General features: G+C 41.9%; 1 pseudogene; it reads right to left on the bottom strand.

The window, feature by feature from the left end:
- Positions 1 to 1,340: 1,340 nt before the first annotated feature.
- On the bottom strand, positions 1,341 to 10,356 carry LOC119242826 (elongation factor 1-alpha, oocyte form-like; annotated as a pseudogene).
- Positions 10,357 to 10,577: the final 221 nt, after the last annotated feature.

The following is a 10,577-nucleotide window of genomic DNA, read 5'->3' as shown; positions in this document are numbered from 1 at the left end:
GTTGTTTTCCTCCTCTCTGCCGGTCGGAGAGTGCCGCCTCTGTGGGCGGGGGAGGGGAGCAGGGTTCTGCGCTTCCCTCCCTTCTGGTCCTCTTTTATGGCCACTTTCTTCTTCGGTAGTTTGCTGGAGTCGTCTGTTTATCTGCCGTGTCCCAGTTCTCACTGGGACCTGCCGCTTTTCCTCCCTATTAACTTTTTTTAATGGGAGATCTTACTCGCAGCGTCTCCTCGCCCACATGTTGCTCCGCCCCCTCTTTTGAGGTTCTTTGCCCAGTTTTTTAACTGGGTGATTTGTTTTTTTGTTGTTGGTTGTGTAAGTACTTTGTAAATTTTGGAGATTAACCTCTTATCACATGTATGGTGTGCAAATATTTTTATCCCATTCTGTAGGTTGCCTTTTTGTTTTTGTTAAGGTTTCTTTTGAGGTACAAAATCTTTTAAGTTTGATATAGCCCAACTTGTTTATTTTTGCTTTTGTTTCCCTTTGCTGCTGTGGTTGTAGTCCCAAATACCTCTCTATGGTAGATGTCCTGTAGTGTATCCCCTATATTTTCTTTCAAGTACTTTATGGTTTTGGTTTTTAATTTCTTAATATTTATTTAATCCATTTATTTAATCCATTTGCATGTATAGTATTAAATATGGGTTTCTCTTTATTTTTTTTTATATGTGGTTATCTGTGTTGCTTTGCACCATGTATTAAAAAGCTGTCCTTTCTCCACTGTGTGGTCTTAATGCCTTTGTCAAAACTTGACCATCCATATTTATATGGATTTATATCTGGACTTTCCATTTTGTTCCATTGGTCTGTTTCTGTTTTTGTTCCAGTACTGCACTGTTTTCTTCTTTTCTCTCAAGATTGTTTTAGCTGTACTGTGCTTCCATATACACTCAATAATTGTTGGTGTTTTGTTAGGTATTGCATTAAATCTCTAAATTGCTTTGGGTAGTATGGTTATTTTAATGATATTAGTTCTTCCTACCCATGAGCATTGGGTATTTTTTCATTTCTTTGTGTCTTCTTTCCTTTAATAGTTTTATAGTTTTCATGATATAAGCCCTTCACCTCTTTCATTAAGTTTATTCCCAGGAATTTCAATTTTTTTTGGTCTGATTGTAAATGGAATTGTTTTCCTTATTTCCCTTTCTTCTGATACATGGTTCACATATAGACGTGTACTGATTTTTGTATATTGATTTTGTATGTTGTCACCTTACTGTATTCATTTATTGTTCCTAGAATTTTGTTTGTTTCTTTTTTTGGTAGAATCTTTTGGTTTCTCTAGGTATTAGCACATCATCTGCAAATCGTGACACTTTCACTTCTTTTATGGTTTTTTCTCACTTAATTTTTTTAGCTAGGACTTCCAGGAGTACTTTGAATAACTGTGGTGACAGTGGGCACCAGGGTACAGCTGGTATTGATCCTGCCCTGTCCAGGACAGTTGCCTGGACCACAAAGCTTCTAGCCCCCATGGGGAGGTCATTCTTGCTCCTTCCAGCCATGGTCTCATGCCAGGTGTCCTTCACAGGTGCTTTCCTCATGTTGAAGCCCATGGTGTCACTGGGCAGGGCCTTGGCCAAGGCCTTGTGGTACATCTCGTGGTATAGACTTGAACTCTGTGGTGAGATTGGTGGGAGAAAAGTTCACCACCATCCTGAATTTCAGGGAGCCACACTCCACTCAGCTTTCAGGCACCCTGCCTTGCCGCCAATCTTGTACTCCTCTTGCAGGGGCAGCCTCAGGGGCTTGTTGACAGGGTGGGTAGGAGGGCACTGGAGAACAGAGCCTCTAGCCAGGTCACCCAGTGGCCTAGCGCTCCTGTCTCTACCTGCCAGTCCTTGAACAGGGTGTATTAGTACTGGACTCCAGCATGTTGTCACCATGCCAGCTGGAGATGGGGACAAAAGCCATGATGAATGGGTTGTAGCCAATCTTCTTCATGTAGGAGCCCACCTCATTGGTGACCTGCTGGAAGTGGTGACACTAAAAAATGTAATTTGAGTCCTCTACAGCTGAAATTCTTTCTTCTGCCATTTTGATTCTATTTAAAGCATGGTCTAGGTAATTCTGCTTTTTACTCAGCATCTTTTTTTGTGATCTTTTTATACATTCATTCTCCTTAGTGGAGAACTCTCCTTTTTCCTAGATCTCCTGAGTTCCCGTGTCTACCTGTCTGTCTTTGACTGGCCTTCCAGTATCTCATTTGACACTTAATTTTGTTGTTTGACATCATTGTCAGATACTTTTTCTATTTCTGTCTCCTTTACACTTGTCCCAGGACTTCTGTCCTTCTTATTTTGCTTTTCCATCTTGTGTTGAGATGTTCCTTGCTTGCTAGGCATGTATACTGCTTATTTATTACTGTTTATGTGTGTATTTGTGGTTGGGGTGGTGGAGATCTATCTTTGTTCTCTTTGTTTACCTTGGTATGAAGTGGGGGGGAAGGAAAGCATCTAGGGCTTTAATACTTGAACTTGGATGAGGAGTGAGGTTAGTCACCTCTGTCTCCTGTTTTGTTGCACAGCAAGCTGCATTCCGTGCTTGGTTTGTTTTCACTTCCCTCCCCAGCTCCCTGTTGTTCTTTTGGGCTTCCTAAACTGTAAAGCTTGAACCTTCCAGGGGTTGCCAATATCCAGATCTCCGGGCTCATACACTGCGGATGATTTTCACTGGCTCAGAGGTGGTGCTTTGTGTGTTCAGGGTGCACGTGTGTGCCCACATCTCACTGTGGCACCCACAATGGCTGTGCTGCCCCACCGTTGTGTCAGCTACAGCTTCAGCAGGGCTGAGACATTTAGGCCCCTTGGTTTGCCTTCCCAGAGGATTTGTGAGTTCACTCTAGAGTCCTTCTTTTTGGTGTCAAACTTTTTATGGAGTCCCGCCTGGCTCCACCTGGATTTTCTTTGCTTTCTTCCAGGCAGGAGCTTTCAGTGGCCACGCCACTCCAATGGCAGGCTTCCCAATTTCCCAGGTCCTAGTCTGCTGAGCTCCCACTGCCCTCCTTGGAAATTTTTTTCTGATGTCCTCTGTTTCCTTTGGTTTGACTTAACATTGACATGTTCCCTCCCCCTGGGGCCTCCTCCTAGCCTTCTTTCCCCTCAGCAGCCACCAACTTTTTTCTTGAATCCCCTGGGGATGTCCTGAATCTGTAAAGCTGGTTCCAAGTGTTTGGGTTTTTCTAGGAGCACATATCAGTGTTTTTTTCAAGTTGTTTTCAAGGAAGAAGGTGATTCCGTTCTCTCCATTATGCCATGTTGAGGTGTGAAAACTTACATTTAAACTTTACATAAATAAATTACAGCAAACTGTGAACACAGCAGTTTGAATGGAAGATTGAAAATAATTTTTAAGTTAAAAAACTGAAATTACCTTTATGAAAATAAAAGCAATTTTTTAGACTATGGTAAATTTAAAAACTAGTGGGAAGGAAATAAGGTATTTGCTAAAATGAAAGGCATATATTTGTTGATGAAAACATGTTTGCTACTGATATATTAGGTGACTTAAGCCCACTTGATTTTTTTTTTTTCCCTTTGCACAAGCAGTGACACTGTCAAGCATCTTTAAATCTAGTGTCATTTAAGCTATTCTGTTGGTCAATCACCGGATTACTTGCTCAACCCCATGGTGAGCAGGTTTTCTTTCAAGGACTTGCTTACGTATTTTTTCCTTTCATAAATTTCTTTATTTGCAAATTTGCTGTAAAACTGTGCATTTTTTAGTAGTGTAGTAGTGGGGGAAGAGATCCATAGTTTTCATATTCTTAATGGGTGTATGAGCTCCCAAACATTCAACACCACTAGAGGACGCCATCAGACAGCAGTGGGAGCAAGTGATAGTCCTCAAGTGATACTCCTACAGCAATGCCCCCAGCTGCCTGAGCTCTGCTCCCCAAGGAGGAACCCATCAGGACTTTGAAGTAGTTAAATAGTTAATTTCTTTTTTCTAGTATTCCTTCACATAGTGTATTCTCAGCTATTAATAATTAATTTGTGGGCCTCCCTGGTGGTGCAAGGGGTTAAGCACAGCGCTGTGAAGCTGTTGGTAGCTTCTCCAGCACAAGTTCGATTCCCGGCCAGGGAGCTACCCACATGACGCAGCAGACCTCTCCTGACTTGCCTGCTGTTCCCCGTAGCAGTGTATTTCAGTCAATCTGCCTGGTTTGCTCCCCACTCTGTCCCTGGTGAATCCTCTCACCCCCCACACCTCTGGCCTGTACCCCAGTTCTTGTATGCATAAATAAACAAATCTTTAAAAAATTTAATTTGTTACAGAGGCAAACTTAGTTTTTGACTGATGGTTTATGTTGATGCATGCAATCTTTATAATTATGTATTGGGAAATATTAACAGAGAGAAGAAAAACACATTAGATCTAAAAATCCTATTTGGACATTGCATATCTGGATTTTCTTCATGTCAAGGTTTTATAAAAGTTATTTTGAATGAGTGTGTTTAGTGGGAGGACTAGTAGTACATGTATGATCTTGGGCAATTTTAATGATTGTTTTTTCTCATCTGTAAAATGGGTTAATAGTAACTTTCACATGGGTTCTGTGATGATTGTGAAGAAATTGCTGCAGAAGAATTGATAAATAATTCATTAAATCAGAATTAAACTCTTTTTATCCTTTAAAAGCTTTCCTTTATTTAGATATTTTATAGCTTGAATGTCTTGGTTAAATCACTTATACAGGATCCTGGTCTTTTAAAATATTATCTAATACTTTTATTTGAAAATAATACTAGCTTATTATAAATTGAGGGCATTCTAAAGATGAAAATAAAAATTACAATTCCACATCCTGTATAATAACCTACAAGATTTTAATGGTCATACTTTCAGTCTCTTTAAATTCTGATTATTTGAAATTTTCTTTTTATAAAAATGTGATCATAGTTTGCCTACATTTTCTAACTGCATTAAACACTGGATTAAAATATCATTAGTATACACTCCATGATAGCCTTTTAAAATAAGATTTTAATTGTTGTATAGTATCTCATAGTACATATGTGAAAGAATTTATCTACTTTTTCACTATTTTTTTGCTTAATAAATAATACTTTCATGAGTAAATTTGGTCTTATTTACTTGATTTCCTATATGTCTTTTTGGGTCCATTTCCTCTTTCCCATTTCTATTGTTACAGCTCTCAAAATTTCATTTTCCCTGAATTTGTTTTCCTACGTAAGATAACTTTCTGTTGAGCTATTCTCCACATTGTTGTCAGAGTGACTTGCTTAAAACACCAATATTTTAAGATCACCATTCTAATTTAAGTGTTACAGGGCTCTTCCTTGACTACAGAGGAAAATGCAATCATTTGCAGATCCTTTATACTCCACAACACTTACACTGCCTTTAGCTCTGTAAGTTGGCATGTGCTGTCTCTTTGTTCTGAAATGCCCTTCCTGTCTCTTTCTACCAACCCCGCCCCCCCATCTTACCAAATCAATACCTAGGAAGAGCAGAGACACCTTCCTTGGTGCCCCTAGGTGTCAGGAACTCCCTCTGCTCCAGCCTCTAGAGTTTCTAGCCCTCAACACAGCACATTATCATAAAGTGATTATCATTATCATAAATTTCCATGCCTGTTTCTCAAATGGAGTGAGTACTCAGGGAGCAGAGCCAGACTTCTTCAGCTAAGAATTCCTAAAGTCTTGTGATGTACAGATTACATGTAAAGTCTTCAAGTTTGCTGAGTGAATGATTGCATTTTGAATATGCCTGCAATGATCCATGAGAAAGATGATTGATTTCTTTTCCTAAAAAGTTTTATAAATTTCTTGCTCATCAATAACCAAGTTCTTATCCAGCCTTCTATTTCCAATGAAAGTAAATGTAAGGCACAAAGCAGAATATATTTTCCACTTTAATGTGTGTATAACTTTGATTTAAGGCCAATAATTGACTGAAAAGAGCTCTGAACAGTGTAAAGTATGTGTTCCTTTCCAGGGAAGTAGTTTGGGATCAGTTTTACCAGTCAAGAAAAACATTGTATTAATTGTGATCATCTTAAATCATAAACACCCTCCTTTATGAACAAGAAAACACTTCTTTCTTCTCTAGTTTTGAAGATAATCACTAGCATGGAGTCAGGGGGTCCTGGGGTTCATGAAGGGTTGGAGACTCTCCTGTAATCCCCAACACTGCAGCAGTTTTGGAAGTCCTGAACCCTGTGCTGTCACACCACCAATGTCACTTTATTACACACACAATGGTTTCATTTGGATACTTCACTTGGAGGGTCAAGGAATGTAAACAAATTAGGTTTTGCCTCCTTGAATAGTCATGCGTGGACACATAATAGGATCCTGTTGCTGAGCAGAGTGTGCTTTAGACTTGGCTCAACTGAGCATGTGAAGTGCATGCCACAGGTCAGGGTAGAGTGAATCCTTCCAGGATGCTGTGCCTGGGTGGAGAATTGTGTTTGGGAGTAGTAATTGCTGTTGAAATCTGCATAACTTGTACGTGCATACATTTTCTTTCAAGAGGTAAACTCTGCCTTGTAGCTGTTTTGATAATCTTAATTTTCCCTTTTTGAATTCTAAATAATGTGACCTCTAAAATGAAAAGCAACAATTTTTTTCTTTTGATAATGTCAATATTGTTTCCTCCTTTTTGGGGGAACAATTTGCTTATGATAAGTTAGAGTTTCTATGAGCAACCAATAATTAAGACCATGGTCATTTCTTCTTCATTAAAATAGTAGTACTTGTTGTTTTTCAATCCCCCTATTTACTTAATCCAAAGTTTTGTTTTCTTTTGCCTATTTTACCACATTTTTTAGTATATGACTAGAGCTTTTGATTCTTCAGCTAGTTAATTCTCCAGTCTTAATCATTTTCAATGAAATAGGATTCACTTCTTTGTCCATTTATCTTCTCCCACATCTTCCTCCTTCACAACTCTTCTCCATTCCCCTCCTCTTTCCTTCAAGCAGTTAAAAAATGCACACAGGAGGAAAAGAAATTTCCTGCCCCCTTGGGCCTGCCCGGTGGCACAGTGGTTGAACGCTGGGTTGCGAAGCTGCCCGCAGCCTCTGCAGCATCGGTTTGATTCCCTGGCTGCTCCCCGGCCACCAGAGGAGGGTCCCGCATGGCGCGCAGACCTCTCCTGCCGCCCGCTGCTCCCCTCAGCAGTGTACTTTGGTCCTTCTGCCTGCTCTGCTCCCCGCTCTGGCTCTGGTGAATTCTCTCACCCTCCCATGCTTCTGACTGTACCCAGTACTTGTATAAATAAATAAATAAACCTTTAAAAAAAAAAAAAGAAATTTCCTGGCCCCACCGAGATTCCCATTACCCTTCCTCTGAGCAACAGCAATGAATAGTTTGCCACATATCCTCTAAAACTTCCCCTGGGTGTGCAAACACACAGGCTCTGTCACTTGTGAAAAAATCATTATGTGGGGCCTCCCCGGTGGCGCAGCGGTTGAGCGCTGGGTTGCGAAGCTGCGCGCGGCCTCTGCGGCGCGGGTTCGATCCCCGGCTGCTCCCCGGCCACCAGAGGAGGGTCCCACATGGTGCGCAGACCTCTCCTGCCGCCTGCTGCTCCCCTCAGCAGTGTACTTCGGTCCTTCTGCCTGCTCTGCTCCCCGCTCTGGCTCTGGTGAATTCTCTCGCCCTCCCGCGCTTCTGACTGTACCCAGTGCATGTATAAACAAAACAAACAAAGAAACCAGCAAACAAATAAATAAAGCATGCCTCTATAAAAAAAAAAAATCATTATGTGGTCTACAGTCAGTATTTTACATTTTATGCTTCTCACTCAACCCTATGTCTTGATGATTTTCTCGTAACATCACATGTAGGTCAACTGCCAACTATCCTATGGCTCAGAGGGGGTTTCCAGAGTTCTCCATTCCCAGCACCACCCTTCGTAGAGACCTTAGTCCTCACTGGCTTCAGTGTCCCTGAGGCTAGTCAGGTTGGTTTCTCCCCAACCTCAAGGATGTCTCCCCAACCTCAACAGGTGACCGTGCTGGTCACCTGTTCACGTTTGCCCCCCACTGTGGAAGGCTCTAGTCTCTGGGCCTTTCTGTGCTTAGGTCGCCCACCTTAAGTTAGGGCACCTTGAGTACTGATGTATTTAGTTCACTTTGTGACATCTCACTTCTCTTTAATAGAGCCCATAGTTCTTTCAGGCATTTATTTCAACCATCCTGTTCCTTCAGAGTGCAGAGCACAGTGCTAAGAACTAATTTCATTTGTTTCTTCCTCAAAGGGATGGTTGCAGTCTTCCAGGTTTGGGACTGTGAATGCAGGGACTCAGATCCCCCCAGAGTCCTTATGCTTACCTGAAATGGGTAAGCTGGGCCTGAGATGTTTTCTTTTACAATTGTTTTTCTGAATTTATTTACTCATTGTCATTTTAAGGTGGGCCCAATTTGTGGTTTTATTTTACTCTCTCTATTATGATTTTCCCAGTTTGGTTATAACTACAACACTTATGTAATGCTTGATTTAGGAAACATTGCGCGAGATATATGCATTTCCATTACCACTGGAAAATATACCATATATGACATGATTTCAGAAAAAGAAGAAAACATTATTGTATGCAGTCTTGTCATTGTTATTTTTTAATATTAAGTTTTTATAAGATTTATTTATTTATGCATACAAGAGCTGGGATACGGGCCAGAGGTGCGGGGTGGGGGGTGAGAGGATTCACCAGAGATAGAGTGGGGAGCAGAACAGGTAGATCTACTGTAATACACTGCTGACGGGAGTAGTGGGCAAGTCAGGAGAGGTCTGCTTCACCATGTGGGTTGCTCCCTGGCTGTCTGGGGATCAAATTTGTGCTGCAGGGGCTGTGATTGCTTCATAGTGCTGTGCTTAGCCCCTTGCGCCACCAGGGACGCCCAGTCTTGTAATCTTAATGTTAAGGAGTAGCTGAGACTTAGGTGACATTAGAATTCAGGACTTGCCTCTAGGGTATGTGTTCTCTTTAGTACTTCTTGGTGGACACTAGAGTGACCCATTCAGTTTCTTTTTATTTATTTTTTTATTTTCTGTTTTATATATATATATATATATATATATATATATATATATATATATATGCATACAAGAACTGGGGTGTAGGACAGAGGTGCAGGGGGTGAGAGGATTTACCAGAGACAGAGTGGGGAGCAGAACAAGTGAATCTATTGAAATATACTGCTGAGGGGAGCAGCAGGTGAGACAGGAGAGGGCTGGGGTTCAGCTTGATAGTGCTGAGATTTAACCCCTGCACCAGCAAGGAGGTCCCAACCTACTCAGTTTTAAATACTAAGTTAGTTCATGTTAGTAAACAAACAAACAAACAAAAACCCCACAACTGTACAGGTCACTGGGGTTACAGGAAGGCCACAACAAAAAGCTTTCCTGCAACCTTGGGATTGCCAGTTTGGTCATATAAAGCTCAGCTATCAATCTTCCCTAGTTTTAGAAATTTGATTTTAAATTTTCCATGGAAAGAATTCTGTTGAAAATCAATATGCACATGAATTGTATGACTGCAAGCTTTCTCTTTTGTATCTAGTAATTTTAGATGTTGTGGTTAGAAATGATGAGCTTAGAACTGGTTCAGACGTTAGAAACCTCATGGTACTTCAAGACCCCAAACAGACAGTGCCAACAACCTGGACAATGGGACAGGGAGCTCGTCCAAAAGGCTGCACCTGTGAGTGTGGGGCAAGAGGAACTGGCGATGCTCGGGCAGACAGTTCTGTTTCATATTTGTACTACAGGAGCTTGCAAGGAAAAGACTTGAGCTGAGGTCTCAGGACCACAGAGGCTGATCTGAGCACTCACTGGTGTCTCAGATGACTCTTATCTGATCCAGAGCAATTCATGCAACTCCTGAGAGAGGGTTTCCTGTGGTTGGGCAACCTTTGCTGCCTGCAGCAAGGGCTGTGACCTGTTGCCACACTAAACTCAGGCCTCCACCAAGTATGGCCACTCCAGCAGGCTGTGTTCATATTGAATTCTGTGATTGCAGCCCAGAATCCAGACATCTGACTTTCATCACCATAGAAATTGTGACTAGAATTGAGAGTGGGGAACTGTAAGAGGAGCTCCATGGAGCCTGTTAGGTGGTGCAGCAGAGCCAGCTGACATGGCGCAGGTCAGATTTCATGTGCCATGGAGAGCGGGTTTTAAAACAGGAGCTGATTTTGAAAATGTTCCGATCAAGTTTGCAATTTGCATACTGAAAGCCATGAAAGGCCAGTGAACAGAGAGATCCAGATGCACTCAGCATGCCGATTTGACTGCCACAGGCCAGTGCCTGATCCTCCACACCATGCTCTGACTGGTGCTGCTGGCCCGTGCCTGGGCCTGGTTCTCTAAGAACTGTCTGGCCCATGCCTGTGCTACCTCAGGAGATGTTTCCTGTTACTGTTGCTTCCAGCACTGCCCAGTCCAGCCTCCAGACTGCACTGCTGGCTGCCATGTGGCTGCCTCAGTAATGCTCCCTGTGTGACTACCTCCACCTGCCACCATGAGTAGGGTCCTGGTCCATCATTTGTCAGTGTGCCACCAGCTCTGGGATCTCATTGGAAAGACAATGCCATCATTCAAAAACAG

This window comes from Talpa occidentalis, unplaced genomic scaffold, assembly GCF_014898055.3.
Source record: "Talpa occidentalis isolate TD23 unplaced genomic scaffold, MPIMG_talOcc4v2.1 talOcc4.13, whole genome shotgun sequence".
Taxonomy (NCBI): domain Eukaryota; kingdom Metazoa; phylum Chordata; class Mammalia; order Eulipotyphla; family Talpidae; genus Talpa; species Talpa occidentalis.
This window is presented reverse-complemented; position numbering and strand designations above follow the sequence as displayed.